General features: G+C 33.8%; 1 pseudogene; it reads left to right on the forward strand.

The window, feature by feature from the left end:
* The first annotated feature begins 285 nt into the window (after positions 1 to 285).
* Positions 286 to 20,644, forward strand: LOC149535572 (protein CTR9 homolog; annotated as a pseudogene).
* The last annotated feature ends 220 nt before the right edge of the window (positions 20,645 to 20,864 follow it).

A 20,864-nucleotide genomic window follows, 5' to 3' on the forward strand; every position in this document is an offset into this window, starting at 1 on the left:
TATTAGTACTAAATAGTGGATTATTATATATTGGTATGAAGGTTTTAGCATAAAGTAGCATGTTCCACTAAAAATATGAAAAAGTGGAAAAATTTATAGCATCATACCTTTAATTGACATGTGTAATCATGCTATTTATCCATGGAGTTCATGCTATTTATCATACTAGAGTCTAGACATGTCCTGCTTTGCATTGCCATTTATTGAAATTGTCTAAGTTTTAATGCATCTATTTTCTGTACTTTTGAAGGTATTCTCATTTGGTTACTAATGTTGTATATTGTGATGCATATTGCAATTGAGACTACATTGTTCTCCAAATATGTTGGCTTTACAGGTGTTCGTCTTGGATGGACAGTTATTCCTGATGAGCTTCGATTCTCTGATGGATTCCCTATTGTAAATGATTTCAATCGTATCATGTGTACTTGTTTCAATGGTGCATCTAATATTGCACAAGCTGGTGGATTAGCTTGCCTTTCTCCAAAAGGGTTAAAGGTAAGAAGTGCTCTTCAAAATGGTTGTTTTGACAAATATGTAATATTCGGGTTTCTGTTGTGTCATATTTTATCATTTTCAAGTTATGTTTTTGATAAGAGACATTGATAAGGTAGCAAAAGGAAAATAAAGCACTCATTGGTAATTTACCTTATCTATTCTTTATCAATGATTAATTAACTTACCTAATTCGTATGAATCATACTTGTTCTTGCTGATATGAAAAGAAAAAACAATATGTCAAAAAAGAGTCATTAATAAGGTAGCTATTGTCAAATTTTCTTTGACCTTTCCTCTGTTGGATTGAGATTGCTTATTATAAGAAAGCATGGTTTTGGTCACAAAGATCTGAAAAGTTGTAGGGAAGTTTATTTGAGACTAAAATAATGATCGTTCACTTTAACTTGCATTAGTGCTAAAATCTTTCATATGATGATTATTAATGTGGGATGCTCAATTTTGTTGCATTCCATGCATGGAGTTGTTGAATTTTATAAAGAGAATACTAGAATCATTGTGGAAACATTTACTTCACTTGGGTTTGATTTCTTTGGAGGAAAAAATGTGCCATATGTATGGGTTTGATTTCCTGGTCAAAATTCATGTGATATTTTTACTTAGATCCTTGAGAAAGCACATACAGTTACAACTCCAGGAAGTGGGTTTGGACACATAGGTGAAGGTTTTATAAGGGTGAGTGCCTTTGGTCATAGAGAGAACATATTAGAAGCTCCATTTGTCAATATATCTTATGTAAGATTTATGCCCAAATTGAGATTGAGATTTATAAGCAATTGTGTCAGCATATGAATTACATACCTTTCATATTTACAATAAAAAAATTTAAATAGCAAAATTGAGGATTATATGTGGTAGTATGTTGGAGAAATAACTCCTATTTTAGGGATTTTGACAAAATAGCATAGCAAGAAATATTGAATTCAAAAGGATGAGAATGTGAAGGAACAAGATGTGCAGGTGAAGGTTCAAATCACATGAAAAGTCATTTGTACAAACTGTGAATTTTGTTGTACATTATGTTGTATTTTAAGAGTGCTCCCCCAAGGTAGATGTGTTAGGCTTGGTACTTTGTCTCTTTACTTCACTAATATATGTGTTTGAATTAGTCTACACACAAATAATTAACATGTTACCAAAGTTGATACGCCTTTTGTGAGCTTGCAAGGAGCTAAGGAATGGAAGAGAAAGATTGGAAGTAGGGTGATATTAGGAAAAATCTCTTAATGAGTTTCCATCTTTAGAGTTTCCACAGGAGAAAAAGTAGGGATTCCCTAAAAAGGATAATCTATTGGTTGGGTATAGACACATAATCCATGTGATCAAAGCTTCAGCAGCAACAAAAAAATACTAAAAAAGAAGAATGGATTTTAGATGTGGTGGAAATGCTCAGCTTTAAATTCTTTAGGATTCTCAGAATACATTGTTATCTGAAGATAGAGATTAGATTTTGTGATGCTTCACACTTAAATCTGATGTATAGTGCATATGCACTTCTTTTTTGATATGCAACAAAGCACAAAATGGAATTGATGACAGTATAAAATAACAATCACTAACAACAACATTAGATATTGTTATCATGGTTAACAAAATACTATAGAATATGGGATTTGATATCTTCAATGATGGATTTCATCAGGATTTACATGCAGATTTGATGCACACATGACCCAAAAGAAAACAGGGGATAGGAAACTCAAGATAGCGAGCAATTATTGTAAAAGAAAGGGAAAGTCAACAAGTATAGTGGTCAAGGCGTTGCCTATTTTTATGACTCAAAATCTAACATGGTACATCATATCACAAGATTCGGTTGTCACAACTTTGAGTAGGAATTTCTTAGTTGAATCTAAGTTTGAGTTCAACGAAGATAAAATTTGAGAAAAGAACCCATAGGAGACATAGGCTCTAAAATTTGTCACTAAATATGAATAAAGGGCTTCATTTTGTCAATATATCTTATGTAGGATTTATACCCAGATTGAGATTGAGATTTATAAGAAATTGTGTCAGCATATGAATTACATACCTTTCATCAATAGATAGATTAAATTGAGCTAGTTGAAATTGTTGATACTGAAGTTGAACCCTAAATTTGCTCATTAATGTACTAGTAGTTAATACTATTGCATACCTTTTTGGATTTTCTGGTGTACTTTCTTTTGGATGTTGCCCTTTCTCCTTTGCATCCAAAATGAACTCATTCTAGTCCCTCACTGAAACAAAGGGAGGACGCTCGTACTTTGGGTTTAGGATGAGGCTCTTTCTATATGTGTCCCTCACAACCTTAAGATGTCTGGCAGCTTTTTGTAACAATTTCTTACGATCAAAAATATTACTACCAAACTCATGCTCTATATCTTTGATGAGCTCATCTTTTAATTTTTGAGATTGGTAGTTCCACCTTTTAAGAAAAAACACAAAATTATTAGATATAGCTAGCATAAGAAAAGACCCGAATGAAATGAAAAATGTTGCACCAATTAATGATATGAAAAAAAATAGTGGGATAAAATTAGTTTAGTTATGATGTACAACAACCTAGTACGTATGGTGGGCCCAAATCTTCGCAGTGTGAGGTCATAAAGCCTCCTATAAAATGTATTGTTTCCTGCAAAAAATGTCATGGGATAATTAATAGTAAAAACCATTAAAATGAATCATATGAAAGAAGACTCCCACTTTTGGTTCTCTATAGAAAAATTGGTTAGTATCTTCTACTGAAAGCATGAAATTGCAATGTACCAAATTACTAAACTAGAGAATTACTGGTATAGACAAAAGGTCATTGATAATTCAGATGATCCTACCAAACCCCTAATAAAAAGGAATTCCAGAATAATTAAACAACTTGCACAATACGACACACTAAAGGTCATGATGCATCACTCCACATCAAAAGCCCTTGCATTCACCACTTCCTATCATGTTTACATCTTGCAAGAAAATCCTTATTACAATATAAAAAATAATTATTTAAAGTACTTGGAATCTTAGGACATTTCAAAGGCATTAATTCATTATCGTCAATCAACAATGATGTCTCCATAGATCCCGTGCTAGAAACACGGGTAGCTCCAAGAAATGACAGTGAATTATCACCAATAGATGCACTATGATCTGCATTTGGCAACGTACCAGACGGTGCATCTCCTACCACAAAAAAAAATACACTATATGATGCATCCCAAGATTAAAGTACATATTATCAACTCATAATTAACACAAAACCAAATATAGAAAAACAAGGATTTACCAGCTAGATGTCCCCTTGTTGCCGACATTGCAGTCGGCAATCTCATATGGGTGTCTGTCAACCTCGTAGGAGTCCCCTACACTAGATGACTTGAACAATACATTGTTAGCAAAGAAATTCTAAAATAATAAAAGTAATAGTTAAGAAGTTTTGAATGTTCAAAATAAAAATTTCCTTCTAACTTGTCAACTAAAAGATTATTTTACCAATGGCAGCTAGAGCTCTGCTACTACTAGCCTCACCACGTTGTCCTTGACTAGGTTGTGGATCAATTGCCAAAAATTCCTGTATAACAAGAATTTAGTAGTTAAAGTTTCTTACAACTCTTTAAAAAAATTGCATCAATAAAGTATTTTTGCACATATTACATATTTTACTTCACAACATAAAAGATTATAAAATATAAATCTTTATTGAACTTTTGTTATAACTAAATATTCATTGGAGCTTACTTCATAATGTTGAGCTTCCACTTTCAAATCTGATAGCTTCTTCATCATCTCCCCGGGTTCCATATTTGCCTCATCCAAAATTTTCATTGCTTCTATATTAAGTTTTCTAATTTTTTTCTTCAACATTTTTATGAAATTGGGAGTATCAGCAATATCCTCATCAGAATGCATAGCTAGTGGCTCAGTGCTTACTGTTGCTGCTATACCCTTATCCTAAACATCAAATTGTGAGAGGAATATCAGTAAAACTATCATAAAAACTCAAAAAGCATAAATAAAATAACGTAATAATATAACATTTTTCAACTATCTAATTTGTACAATTTCAAAAAGGTTTACCCTCTCTGAAGAAGGGGTGGGAGCAGCATCCTAGTGACCTCTATCATCTGTCGGATCCATATCATCCTATCACAAAGATTAAACATAAAAAAATTAGCTAACTAAAAGAAATAGACAACAAAAAAAACCTTATTAACAAAATGGTAAATAGTAGGTACAACCCTCATGATAGTAACTTTGTTTGTATCTATGCGATTTAAATGGTAATCAATTAGTAGTTCTTCCCTTGCACTTATTGATTTTATTGCACAAACAAAAACTTCATTCCCCTCACGCGCCTCAAATATGCAATTGGGTTTCTTACTAGTTGAAGAAGGTCATGTACTATTTATAAAACCTGCAATATTACCTATTGCTTTTGGTCTCTCATCAATGTACATAGAAAATCTTTTACTTTGATCATTTTCTTTCCATTGTATATAATTAGTTGATACCCCATACCTACGCATACTTTTTTTATATCAAACAATCTGCATCCAATCATTGTAATTGTAACATGGACCGACATACTTGAACAATTTGACCAACTTTGTTGTAACATACCTTTATCCCATCCATGGGAAATAGGCCCAAACCATGTAATGAGGATGGAGCAATGCGATATATCCTCTCATTAACACAAAAATTTGTGTTAATTGGAGGTAGCTCATTGGGTATCCATTCTTTCTCAATGTGTGAGTACTGAAAGGGCACCTTGATGTCGCCTTTGGTCTCATCATCATAACAACATGGCCCCCCATTAGCAAGGAAAAATTGCATGGGTTTATCAAATTTTTTTCTATTCTTTTGACCTCTAGTTGATCTCCCTCTTTTAGCTATACTACATGTAGAGCTTTCATCTACCATTTCCTCATTTTCTTCATTCAATGTAGATAGATCTAACAAGTACCTATTTGGTGGGTCCTGCAATCCATCAAATGGAAAGTGAAAGTGACATATATAAAATGTAGTAAGTTGAAAGTGATTATACAATTATATTTCTATATGGACCTTCTTTGTCTATATATACATTATATGATTATATAATATGTCTATTTATAACATACGTTCTCAATGATAAACAAGAAGAATATAAGAAAATTATGTCTATTTATTGACTTATACCTGTTGATCCATGTCACTGTGCACAATCCATGCCAAACAGGTCAAATCTCCTGTAGTCAATTGATTGTTTGCAAAAAGGGTGACAATCAGACACAACATAAACATTGGTAACTATAAATAACATATGTTGTAATTATTAGAAATGAACACAATAAATATGTAATCAAATTTCTTGCATATGTTAATCATTTATCTTAAGTTCGCTAAAAATTACATGATACGTGTATGCTACAAATAACTTAGAAGATGACATGAACAATATGCAACATCGTAAACATGAACATCAAACACAACATAAACATTGGTAACTATAAATAGCATATGTTGTAATCATTAGAAATGAACACAATAAATATGTAATCAAATTTCTTGCATATGTTAATCATTTATCTTAAGTTCGCTAAAAATTACATGATACGTGTATGCTACAAATAACTTAAAAGACGACATGAACAATATGCAACATCGTAAACATGAACAAATTTACCTTATATATGGAATGCAAGATCGTCAATATAAGGGGTGATGATGTTTTTAGTCATTGATTATCTTCATCATCATCATCATCATCATCATCATCATCATCATCATCATCATCGCCATCATCACCATCATCATCGCCATCATCATCGCCATCATCATCGCCATCATCACCATCATCATCACCATCATCACCATCACCATCATCATCATCATCACCATCATCATCATCATCATCACCATCACCATCATCGTCATCACCATCATCTTGATCTTCATCATCTACTTCTTCATCATCTTCAATATCTTCTTCTTCCATAACATTATACTTTATTGGCCTTCCTCTTGGATCATGTCTAACAACAAATGACCAACCCTGTTTATTTGGAACCTTTGAGTAAAACACTTGCTCACATTAGCTTGGAAAAACATAGGGCTCATCTCCAACTGGCTCAAACGACCTTGTATTGATCATTGTCAATCCATTATCATGTTGAATAACCGTTCTATCTAGATCATTTTGATTTAGTCATAACCTGTACCATTTGACGATAAATAGAACTACTTTGAAGGTGTTAAATTCACACTCAATTATATCATCCAAGATGCCATAGTATTGATTTTGAGATTTTTGAAGATGTATGTTGTTTCTAGATGATATATTGGTGACCTCGAAAATTGCAGTTATCCTAGAATCACAAGTTTTCTTTGTGTCGTCCAACCTTTTTATGTGGAACTTGTGCCATGATAGTACATAGCTTTGTGGTGCTTGACCTGCAACTTTTAAAGTGTGTTTAAATTATTTGCATCGTGAGTTGATATGAAACATACGTCGAGTTATGATCATTAATAAATTTCTACGTACCTCTCCACCTCTTAAACCCTTTACTAGATCAACTACCATCAGCATAACATTGGAATCTCCATTACGATGAGCTTCTATAACCAATGAAGCAACACCTTCCCATGTTAATGAGCAACCATTTTTTTGACATTGTTCAATCCATTCTGTCATCCAATCAAGATTTTTTGCAATATACAAATGTATTGCATCCCACTCTCGACCACCTGTTTCAAAAAAATACATCAATTAAAAATAACTTATATTGAAGATTTATATGAATTAATTAACTACAATAACATCTTAGATTTACCTCTCACTTTCCTCGATCTACCTTTGCACATCAAGTACTCCCCTTCAAATTTGTTAATTGAATTAGGATCCCAAATACGATCTACATGGATGTTTGCTGCAAACTTAGGAAGATATGCAGTAATGTACACCATGGTCCGGTATACCATATATCCCTCCACCATAGAACCCTCAGGATGTGCTCTCTATCGAACCAAGCCTTTCAAAAATTCCAAGTGCCTCTCAACCATCCACATTGACCTGGTTGGTATAGGTCCACACAATTCAATCTCCTCAACTTGATGTATGAGGTAGTGTTCTTGTGCATTGAAAAAACTTGGAGGTAGACACTTCTGCATTTCACACATCAGAAGAGGAATTTTTCTCTTCCAATATTTTATATCTTCTTTATTGATTTCTTTAGATGAAAACCACCTCATTTATTTTCCAAGATCATATATAACCTATTTGAAATTGTTGGCAAAGTGGTGTGGGAGAGATAGAGGTAGAACCTACTGCAATATTTGTAAAATGATCTTTTCAATATTTTATAAAAGAATGCAATTGAAACTACATGTAGTATATAAATATATAGTGAATAAAAAATAACATGAATTACCTTAATAAATGTATGCCAATCATGTGTTTTCAACCCTGGCCCAAATTCACTTTTATTTGATATGACATTGTTTATGTTCACAGCAAATCCTGTGGGAAATCGTATTTTTTTTATGACTTCTTTTTATAGCATTGCTCTGCTGCTCTAACAATAACCAACTAAGGGCACTTGTATCAATCTGGTTTCCATTTTTATTTGGTCGAATACCATTTTTCATTGCATGGTTGGATTCTTCAATGTCACTACAAGTTTTGACAATTTGATCTTTGTCACACCTTCCATCCAAGATTTTCCATAATGTCTCTGCTACATTCTTTCCAATATGCATAGGATCAAAAAAATGCACAATTTGGAGTTTCTTGTAGTACACCAACCTAGTAAATTGTGTAGGATAAATTTTTAGTCCTTTTGGAAGTTGGACATTGATGTCTTGACGACCCTCACAACCATCAATCACATCATTAGTAAACAAAACGCAATATCAAAATATAAATTTGAAACAAAAAAGCATCAAATGGAATGACATTACCTTGATGATTTATTTTATTGTATGCCAACTTCCATAGGCAAGGTGTCATTCTCTGTGGCTTTGACGTAGTCTCTTCTAGACCATTGAAAAGATGTTTTTCGATAATTCGGTACTTATGATTTATGTGTAGAAAGTGTCTATTCTCATCAAGCACCTACTTTCTTAAACTTTTTAAATGATGAGATTTCATCTTTGGACCACAAAATGGACATGCAAATTTACCCTTTGTCTAAAGACCTAGAAGATCGTGTATAATTGGACTAAATGTGTTAACTTTGACATACCAAAAAAGACATGTCAAGAAGAGAACATACCACAAAAATGTGTTAGCCCAGGGGCATCGTGTATTGTCCATACAAGCATTGTATGAAATTGAAATTGTCTTTGTCCTATTGGTCTACAAATGTCATACATAGTAACCCCATTCCATAACACCACCAACTCATCGATAAGGGGTTCAATATATACGTTGATCTCTTTCACTTGGTACTTACCTAGTTGAATGAGCAAAAAAATTACATAATTATTTTGACCATTTGATGGATTAGTAATAATAAATTAATTTAGATGACCACTAAATCAAAAAATACCTGGAACAATCAGTGTCAACATTATGTGCTCTGTCTTTATGGACAACCAAGGAGGTATGTTATTGTTGATAACAAAAATAGGCCACACTGAGTAAGTAGATCTCATCTCTCCATAATGATTGACACCATCTGCTACCAATGAAAGCTTGAGATTACGAGGTTCTTCTTTAAAGTGTGGCCATTTTTTCTCTATTTCCTTAAATGTTGAACCATCTACAGGCATTTGCATAATATCATCTTGACTTCTATTGCGCGCATGGTAATCCATAAATTGTGCCAAGCTATTGCACTTGAATAATCATTGCAGACATGGAATAATGGGAATATGCCGAAGAACCTTGCGAGGCACCTTTTTTGTTAATCGATCTAATTGATATCTACTGATATGACAAGTAGGGAATTGTGTTACAAATTCAAGATGTTTATGATATATAATATGATAGTTCAAACATGCATCTATTGTTTGATACTCCATTCCAATATCTTTCATGATGGCAGATAATTCTCAGTACGAGTGAGGTAGAATGTTTGATGGTGGTAACAAACACTCACCTATCAACCTATGACCAAAAATATAATTTCTTAATTTAAAGAATATTAATTTCTACACGAACCCAATGTTAATTTTAAGGGAACTACGAGTAAAATAATGAAAGAAGATTGCATACCTTAACATACATGTCATTGCTACATTGGATAAACCATTCATAACCTTCAAGTACACCAATAGCAATACAGTGGCAAGAAGAGTTGTTTTGGAGCCTTCATATAGGGACTGGTGTGCCTTCTCAAGTAAAGGTACATAAAACTTTGCATCATCATCACCATCATCATTATCATCATTATCATCTTGATCATTGTGATCATTTTGATAATCGTGATCTTCATCATCCTAATCTTCCATGGTATCATTACCTTCTACTTCAATATTCACACCTCCATGTTCCCTCGTTTGGAAATCTGCATTCTTAGAATTGTCATGGTCCATAACATGAAACTCAGGGATGTTGACCTATATGAAAATGATGACCTTATATTAACCATGACCATGATGTCATCATCAAATCATGTCTTATGTAATTTATAAACTATTAAAATACATACCAATGGGCGATACACGTTTCCCCCTTCAATGTGACCATGTTGCCTACAATGTTGCTCAGTTGTTGTGATTAGATATCTTTGAGTCTTTAAGTCCTTACACATTTTGCAAGGACAATAACATTTTCCATCACCTTTTCTTTTTAAGTTAGACCATAGTCTAGCAATTGTCTCCCTATTTTTTTGTGCGTTGATATTGTCAGACATGGTCTTTCTTGAATGGAATGACTCATTAGTGGAAGAAGGATGATTTGTTTGCAACCTGCAGATGGAGTAGTAAGAGGAAGACACATATAAAAAGGAGTTAGGTCTCTGAACCAAGTAGGAGTTAGGACATGCTGGAGTGGGGTTAGCCCAAGATATTTTGGAATCTTGAAGAACCTGGTAAAGGGTATTTGGAAAGGTGAAAATAAACAAGTATTTTTATAGCTACAAAGGAGGAATCGAGAGCATTATAAATAATGAAGAAGAAACTTAAATCCATAAAACTTCACCTCTATTTACAATTTGACCTTTCTGCAAGTGAAATATGACAATATACAAAATTTCCAATCACATTTTCACTTAAAAAAGAACACCAAATATACCTTTGCTACAATATCTTCTTCAAATTCTTCGCTATCAGATTCTTCAGAACTGCAAGCTCCTGTGCAAAAAAAAGATGAGATGTACTAAGTAATTTTTGATGGGCAATATTTAAACAAATCAACTATCAAAAAAATAATTTATGAAATTCAGTAGCTTTATTATGTACTGAAGACTTGGCAAGATGTTCCCAAGTCTATCTATAGAATGCCCATTTGCATGGTTGTTTGCAAATAGTCTAGTATGGTGCTGCTTTTGAACAACAACAAATGTCACTGGGGCTAGTAATTTGGCTCAAGAGATGCACAAGCCTATTGACACCACAGAACTTTAATTTCATCATATAGCATTTAGTTGTCTTCTTTAACAAAATCCAAAGAGAATACAAACAAACTAATGAGCTATGTCTATCTCAATTGAATATCAAGTACTATAGTGAGTATTAGGAAACTGACCTTGCGAATAGCATCCAGTTCATAAAGTATTAGGAAAGTGACCTTGCTAATTAGTTTAACATAGATTGGTGAACAGAAAATTCATAATAAAAATCTGATTTTTTTCCACACTTGTTCAAAACATATAATGAAATGACAAAAAATGAATTGTATACAAAGACCATATTGTAGGCTATCCAAGTTGAAAGTGAATAGATGACCTTTATGGGGTGTTGTACCAAGTGGAGCAAGTATGTGAGAGCTTGAAGATGAAGGGATCCTATTTTGGGGCCAATATTTGGTGGTTTCGAGGTGCCTAGGGAGAATCTTTGATGCTAAGTCTTAGTTATGTAGACTTTGGCAAATCTTGTGAGCTTTCTATGAGTTTGTACCTACTGTATCAGCAGCCACTATGTCCTATTCCAGACCTTCAATATTTTGATTGATATCAATTATAAGTGTGCATCCATATGTTAGCTACAATTGATTGGGGTGGCTTTTAGTGTGTATCAGTCTAATTTGACATGTGTGATGGCAGTATCAATGTGTTATCAGCATCTTACATTATTTAGAAGAGGTGTAGTTTAGTGGGTAAATGTTCGATCATTGTGGGAATGGTATTCTATGCTTTTTGTTAGGTTAATTTGTGTTGTTGCAGCAGTCTGATTTTATAATCTGAATTTTGTATCAGTTTGTTTCAATAATGTTCTTGTTATTTTGATATATTGTAATGCATCTCACTATAATGTCCCCTTTTTGACATGACATTCAATAATAAAAATAAAAAGTAAAAATATAAAAAATTAAAATAACATGTAATATAATTAAAATTTAGTTAAGTTTAGTGAATGATCAAAATGAATGCAATAAAGAGTTATGAGTATTGAAGGATTAAGATATAAAGGAGAGACCATTCTATGAGAAGAGAACATGAAGGAAGAAAACAATCATTTGGAAATAAATTATTATTCCGTGAGGAAGCAATGAAGGGTGGTGACTCAATTCCTTTTGAAGGGTGGCAATTCTTTTATAAATAAAATATAAAGGGAAGATCAATAGAAATTCACCATCAAATGTCATTTCATTCAACTAGATACAAAATCAGAAATCCATTCAAGAATCAATTTATGAAATCATTACACACCAATATATCAAATCAGCATTCATTCAATCATCACTATCAACATTTGTTAAATAATCAATCCTAAATCCATCAAAGTAAACAATTCAATTGTCCACCTATCATCAATTGGGAATCAAATATCAAAATAACCAAACAATCAGACCAGCAAGCAAACAAATAGTCACTTATATAGGAAAATATCAACTATTCGAGTATCAACCATTCTAGCATCCAATCATTTAAATATTTATAATTAAGACATCAATTGGTTAAGCATCCACCCATCGATCCTTCAAGAAATGATAATAAAGAGAAATCAGACAATTGATAATGATCTATCAAATACATCAAGATATCGGTTTTGAATTCTAGTTAGTACTTGCAAACTGGACAGGTTTTGGGCCCATAGGGTAGGCTAAGGATTTGAAGCAATATTTATGATACATATTCCACAAAAATTAGTATAATTGGTATAAATACTAGGTCATTACTGTAGAGCATAAAAACTGGTTGATTAGGACATTTAGCAATTCCCGATTTGGGTACTCCATTTCAATTTGTTTAAATTATTTTGTCCAATGTAGGTTGATGCTTTTTAGTTTCAATGTTGAAACCCAAAGCGTCATATTTGGTAGGCATTTTTGTTCTTATAGCCTTAAATTCATTGACTGTGATTTTAAGAAAAATCTACGGCAAGACTTATTTTTCAGATGCATGATGAGAAACGATTTCCACATTGAAAAGTTTTATGAGAATTCTTAGATTCAATAGCTATGTCATTTCTAGGGCTTATAGCATCTCTTCTTTTGAGCTTATGCAAGTGACAAAGTATGAGAAGGGTAGACTTTAGAAATGGCTATTGCTTTTGTTATTATTCCATTGTTTATTATTTTTCTTATCTCATAGCTATGTTTATTTTACATTTTTTCATTTCCACGTAAATTGTGGCCTGAGGGGCCACACCCTTTTATATTAATTTTAAAAAAAAGATCACACATAAGGGTGCATCTATAGCTAATTACTTAACATCTAGAATCATATTAACAAAAAGGTTCATATTCATTCTCAAACATATTAAATTGTACATCAGCATAGCCACCAGGGCTAGCCTCCAAGAGCAATCTAGAAAATTTCCACTATTCAGAAGGGTGACAAGAATCATAGTCCATCTTGCAAAAATCATTTTCCAGACCGATACACAGGCTTTCTCAAAAGTATAGAGAATAGCCCAAGCTTCCATCTAATTTTTAGAATGAGTACTAAAGAAAGTAGAAAAGAAAAACTAAACAGGGCTTAAAGTTCCACTACTAGTACCACCCATTCTTGTTGGACGTGGATTACTCCTTGAAAACCCATCTATATTGATTTTGAGGAAATCATTTGGGAGGGGAGACACTAACCTAAATGGTTCACTTTCTTGACTTGTTGAACTCTCAGACCAAACCTATTTTGTGAAGAAAGAGAAAAGCATTGATCCAAGTGATTAGCAATGTGGAGATCCAAATGAACAATTGACTGAGATAGCTCTTGTTTTGACAGACCACCCTCTCATGAAATCTCATTCATATTATAATCTTGCACGATCTTATCATAGCAAAGGTGATTATGAAATTGTTGGCCGCTACTACATGGCATCAGTCAAGGAAAGTCAGAAGCCACAGGATTTTGTGTTGCCATACTTTTGGTTGGGACAGGTTAAATGAAATTGGGAGATCTTAAGAGTTCTCTCTCAAATTTTGAAAAGGTTTTGGAGGTTCACCCTGAGAACTATGAGAGCTTGAAAGCTGTAGGCCATATATATGCTCAACAAGGGTAGTGAGAGAAGGCTTTGGAAATTCTAAGAAAGGGAACTCGCATAGATCCACGTGATGCTCATTCCTTTATTAAGATGGGTGAGTTATTGATATCATCAGACCCCAATGCAGCCTTAGATTCTCTTAACACAGCAAAGTCTCTTCTCAAGAAGAGTAGAGAAGATGTACCCATTGAATTGTTAAACAACATTGGGTTTCTTCATTTTGAGTGCGATGAACTAGAGTTGGCTCAAAAAACTTTCATGGAGGCATTAGGAAATGGCGTTTGGGCTGAATTCATCAATAAAAGCCCCAGTATCAATTTTGAAGTTTTTCCTATGTGTTTAAAGGATATGGAATTCTTCCATCGACTAAAAGAAGAAGGTGTTTCACTTGAGTTGCCGTGGAATAAAGTGACAACATTATTTAAATTGAGTTGCTTTTTAAATACTATTTAAATATAATTTAAAATATGAATTTATCCATGAGAAATCCAATGAATAGGTGCTCCTACATCATAGACGAAGATGCTGATGCAAGGTATGATGTTACTAACTTCCCTCTTAGTGCCCTAGTCCACCAACTCATACATGAAACCATGGGAAAAAAAAGAAAAAATGTTGGATTTAAAAGCTTTTCTGATCAGTTATTAGGAGTATGAATGAGGTTTGCATGTCAGATTCGAATGAAGCCCTAAGATTCATTCAAAGCCCCGACACCAATATCGGCATGGAGACTTCGAGTGAAGCCCCTTGGAACCTTCATTCAAAGATTTGTCTTCATTTGAAGCCCCTAAAATTTAGCTTCCCCACTTTCCATCTGATTTCTTCATTATGGAAAGTGGGAATCATTATTGTGGCCGTACCCAGGAACAAAATTTTATCACCTAATTTTCCTTTTGTTGACTTTATGATCTTTCTATGAAGCAAATAAAATAATAACTAACATTTTCTATGTTTCAAACTTCTATGTTGACTAAAAAACATCTGCTGAAATAACTTTATTTGACAAATTCCATTAAATTTTTTTAACCTTTTTCAACCTAGACTTATATTGGACATTTTATAAGTTACACTAGATTAACATGTTTAAAAGTAACTACACATATCTAAATGTGTGCACTACATAAGTGTGCGATAAAAATATATATGTATATTTCAATCTATCTTGACATATGTTCATAATCACTCGTATGAAAAGGAATGTATTCAAATATTTCAAGCTCATCTTTTCCATTTGGCTCCCCAAAAATGTGCATACAAGTAACAAAATATTATAGAAAGTCAAGTATTCAAACTATTTGCTAAATGTTACAAGAGAACGATAGATCGTTCATTGTTGAATATATAAAATATTTCATATACCACAGAATAACTATTTTATAAATGAAAACTTTCATACATGGGATGAAGCATTCTGGTTGTTTGAAAGTCTATTGGACATTGTGAGCTTGCATAAAAAATATCACAATAGTCCTTGAATGCTTGAATGTTCTTTTTTCACCTATAAGTAGTAGTGAATATAGAAATAATGAGACATTTTATTTAATCTACTATATGGATTTGAAGCAAACAAAATTATTATAGCAACTCAATGCAAAGGAAAATCAATATATTTAATTTAAAATAGTCTAAATGTGTTCATACAAAAACTCTAAATGATTATCCCTATTTAATTGATCTTTATAGATTCCTAGTTTTTCAGCTAATGACCAGCCAAATGAAGCCCATAAAGACAACAAGACACAATTTATACCCAAATTAGCATTTTAGACTATTATGAGTGAACCACTTTTCTTTCTTTGTAGCCTATTTTATCTTGGAAATAGGATACCAAACCATGTTGTTATCCTTGATTTATAATCTTATCCTAGCTGATATTTTCTAACAAAAAATTCAATAATCTATTTAGATAAATTGTCTTTTATAGTGTTTACCATTCTCCAAAAATACATTTTTTTTTCTAAAAATATCTTCAAACTCAATGGAAAGCTCATGATTCAACTACCTCTTGTCTCCTATTGAGGTATTTTGGGGATGATATAATAAATAATTCATTCCATCCTACATTGGTAATACTTCTTATTTGGTGAATACATCATTTCATCAAAAAGACTCTTTGTGTGGTGAACCTTTAGTATTTTACCTATACAGTAGATACATCAGAAGCAACAACATATTTAAATAAACTAAATATCTCTAGAAACATATATCTATATATGTAATAATGTAAATCAAATCAATCTGGAATATTTTCAAGATATAAGTTAAATTCTCATGGATCATTTAGAAGTCATATGTCACAAAAATCTTCAAGTGGGTTACAATTTCTTATTTTTGAAAAATAAATCAAATATTGAATAAATTTGAACCTAAGATTTATTTAAAATAATTTTAAGTTATATATTCAATAAAAAAATAAAAAAATGAAAGATAATAGAACTATATCATTGAACATAAGAGGAACAAAATTTCATCACTTGATTTTCCTTTTGTTGACTTCAAAATCTTTCTGTGAAACAAATAAAAAACAAATAACATTTTCTATGTTTCAAACTTCTATATTGACTACAAAACATCTTCTCAAATAACTTTATTTGGTGAATTCAATTTAAAAGATTAGAACCATTTTCAACATAAACTTATACTAAATTTTCAACAATTTTCAAACTTCTATTTTGACTACAAAAGATCTCTTGGAATATAGATCATCCATTGTTGAATATGTAAAATATTTCATATACCATACTATTTAATCTTGCCAGGCTGTTTGAACAGCTACATGACACTGAAAAAGAAAATCTTTTGTACAGGGTAATATTGTTCAAGTTTCTTGATTATGTGGATGCATATCTACGACTTGCAGCCATGGCCCAGGCTCGAAATGAGATCCAACTAAGCCTAGAATTGATTGGGGAGGCACTTAAGGTTGATAAAACCTCAGTAAATGCAATTACCATGCTTGGCAACCTGGAACTAAAAATAGATGACTGGCTTAAAGCAAAAGAAACAATTAAAACTGCACAAAATGTATCAGATGGTAAGGATTCTTATGCTGACATTTCTCTTGGAAACTAGAATTATTTTGCAGCTTCACGCAATGAGAAGAAGGATACAAATGCGGAGGGAATACATCTTGATAAGGCTAGGGAACTATATTGTAAAGTGTTGGCTCAGAGACTTGGAAATGTCTATGCTGCAAATGGGGCAGGCATTGTGCTAGCCGAAGGGGTCATTTTGATATTGCAAAGGAAATTTTCACACAGGTTCAAGAAGCTATAGCAGGAAACATCTTTGTTCAGATGCCTGATGTGTGGGTAAATCTAGCACATGTTTACTTTGCACAAGGATAGTTTGGGCTTGCAGTGAAAATGTATCAAAATTGTTTGAGGAAATTCTATTTTGGCACTGACACCCAAATTTTATTATATTTAGCTCTATCACATTATGAAGTAGAATAGTGGCAAGATTGTAAAAGATCATTACTAAGAGCAGTACATTTGGTACCCTCAAATTACATGTTATGCTTTGATGTTGGTGTTGCCATGCAGAAGTTTTCAACTTCAACATTTCAAAAGCAAAAACGTACTGCTGATGAGGTTCGTCAAGCAGTGTCTGAATTAAATAATGTGCTCCATGTGTTTAGCCAATTCTTAGTAGTGCCAAGCCCTCATACACATGGTAGGTTTCAAGGATTAATGCAAGCCGCTCATGTTACAACCCTATATGATTGCTTTCACAACTTGCCATCTCCGTGCATTTTTTCTATATGTATGCGAATTTGATTTAAGAAACTATCAGGCTATGTAATTGTATGATTTGATCATGAGCAAAAATTTGTGGAATAATGAAATATGATACAAGAAACAAGGCATATGCACTATGTTTCAATGAATTTTTAAAAATTTCAAGGTTGATTTTGCAAGATGAGCATCATAGAACTTTACAAAATTATGAAGACAAGGCAGATTTTGTGTTGCTGAACAAGAAAGCATATTTCTAACTAAAGTATTGACATTAAAAGTTTAGTAGCTATCCTAGAAAGTAATCTTGATGAAAGAGAGCATATTCTTAAAGTAGTGGATTGGTAGAAATCCATTAAAAGTGTCCATTAAAAAACACAATACAACCTGAATATGTCAGTATATGGCAGAGAGTTTTACATGGCATTCCTGGGATAAATAGAATAGTAGTCAAGCCCTATTCAAGAATGAAAAAGCTTGTTATTTTCCAAGGAGAGGACTTCTATCAAGATGAATCATTAAATGTGGATTGCACTTTGTAACAGACACAAAAGATTGCATGAAAGTTGTGAAAGAGGTGCAGAAGATGCTCACTTTTTCCTTGCAGAGTAACAAGTAGTTGGTGTTTTTGCTTCTATTAGTGTGAATTATGCAAAGTAGCCAATTGCATTTGATAAGAAACTCAGTGTCAATTCAGACAACATCCATTTCAAAGGAAGAAGACCTGATAAAGATAAGGCTCTTCAAACCCTAAGGAGATCAAAAGCGTTCAAAATTCTAGAACCCTACACAATCGAGAGAAGATAGAGTGTGCAGAGTTTCCCCTAATAGTTGAGATCATGAACATAATCCAAATAGGTAGTTCGTGGAAAGTCGCATAGTATGAGTGAAGAATCTAATGAGATGATACACTGCATATCATAAAAAGTGGAAAAAAAAACCCCAAAAAAAACTTTAAAATACCATGTGATCGGAGCATGAAGGAGGTGGAAAGAACAAGAGCTAAAACAAAAGGGTGATGACATTCAAGAAAGCACAAATGGAAGTCTACAATCATAGCAATAATTTGCAACAAAGTTTTATTACAATGTTCTACAATCAAATGCACCCATCAATGATCTGTAGCAGACGTGCCCTTGTGCCCTTTTCAATGGAGACCAAACTTTTTTGCTTCCCTCGCACCAATGTTGATGGAGATCGGACTTTTTTGCTTCCCTTGCACCAATGTTGATGGAGATTGGACTCATAGCTTTGCCAAATGAAATGTGAATTACATTTTTGCCCTTTTTTTTGTTTTATGCTGCCATGTGTGTCACAATTCCAAAAAAATTAATTTGTTGCAATTACAACCAACACGGGCATGTTATTAAAAAAAAATAAAATTGCTTTATAACGCGACCAACCAACCCATTTAAAAAGCTTGGTCGCAATTTTTGGTCACGATTTAGGGTGAAATGCACTAGTGCCAATACAAGGAAATGAACTAGATGAAGGAAACAAAGCCTCCAATCTAGGAAATGTCCCAAAGAAAGGAACAAGAAAGAGCATGAAGCATCTCTGAAGCATGAAGCTGTAAACACTGTCAAAAGAAACTACTGGAACCCCCATTGAAATAGTGCATGACCAGGTAGAGAAGACAAAGTCTGAAGAGCTGATCAATCGAAGAGGTGACCTCCATAAGTAGGAATGAATAAGTGTCTATATAGTAGATGAGCCATCTCATCGAAATGCATAGGTGCCTAGCCACTGCATCCGCCTAGTACATAGGAACAAAAACTAAATATGTAGATCACTCAACTGAACCACACCCCCCCCCCCATAATGCTGAATAGCGAGAGGGGTGATAGGAACACTAAAATGTAACGGCAAAAACATTTGCAAGAAGAAGAATCAGGAACACCAACAGTGCAATAAAAGTAAAAGCATAGGATAAAGGGCAGTTTCACTGACACACAGCATGGGCTAATTTCATGGAAGAAACATTCACTTGACAAAGGTGGATGAGCACAAAAGGCAAAACATCATGACCCGCCATGGCACTTTATGATTGAGTGTGAGTACAAACAAACACAAGGTGTACAAGATCCTAGATATGCAAAAGCAGGCACTTTATCTCAGTGCATTTACAAAAAAAAGAATGCAATAGAAGAGAAGCATACAATGCTCAGAAGTCAGAAAGAAGAGTGAGCCAAAAGAATAGAAGAAGAGATCCCAGGACCTGTAGAATCCAAGTAATCTGCAAGAGTGCAAAAGTGCAAAACTTGGAGGAGAAAGAACTTGGAGTATAATCTAGATAAAATACCTCTGTAATTGAATAACTCATAGAACCAGCTTTCCAACAATACCTGGCGAGCCCAAAAATGAGTCCGGATGAGCGAGATAAGGCTCTTGGAAGGCAAAACATGAATATCACTATTGACAAAAAAAAAATCAAAATAGAAGAGCCAAAAACCCTAACCCCCATTATCAGAAAGAGCTTGGAAAGAGCTTTTCGACAATATAAAGAAGTCTAAAAAAGACCCCTGTATGCTCTAGATAGAGCAAAAACAGTGCGAGAGGGTTAGAAAAGCTCCACAAGAACAAATTAGAGCCCCTGGGGTTAAAAAAAGAGCCCCTGGACACATGGAGTGTGCAAGGGGCTGAATTTGGGGCTCTCGATCACCCATGTGATAGCCGCAGGGCTTAAAAACCTGCCAGGCTGGCAGGGCAGAGCGGAACGATGCCGGGAGGCGGTGCACAGTGGCGGGTGGAGCGTGGGCCTCAATGGGCAACGTGCAGGGTGGCGGATACCAAAGGAGGCTAGCGGAGTGGAGCGGAGGGTGCAATCTGCAGTGATGAGACTATAGTGAGCGCAGTAGTGGCAGAACGTGAGCCACGGTGGGTGGCGGTGTGTCTATAGCAACAACGGACACGTTGGAGGTGTTGTTGGTGGCGGAGGAGTGCCAGTGGTGCCTTTCAAAACATTGGTTGTGTTTTAAAAAATGCAAAAAACATTTTTAAAATATCTTTTTTCTCAATTTTTGTGCCCGTACGGCACTGAAAACCAAAAAAAATTGCCTCAGAGCC

This window comes from Cupressus sempervirens, chromosome 10, assembly GCF_028749045.1.
Source record: "Cupressus sempervirens isolate cs-2001-9-10 chromosome 10, ASM2874904v1, whole genome shotgun sequence".
NCBI classification, from domain to species: Eukaryota; Viridiplantae; Streptophyta; class Pinopsida; order Cupressales; family Cupressaceae; genus Cupressus; species Cupressus sempervirens.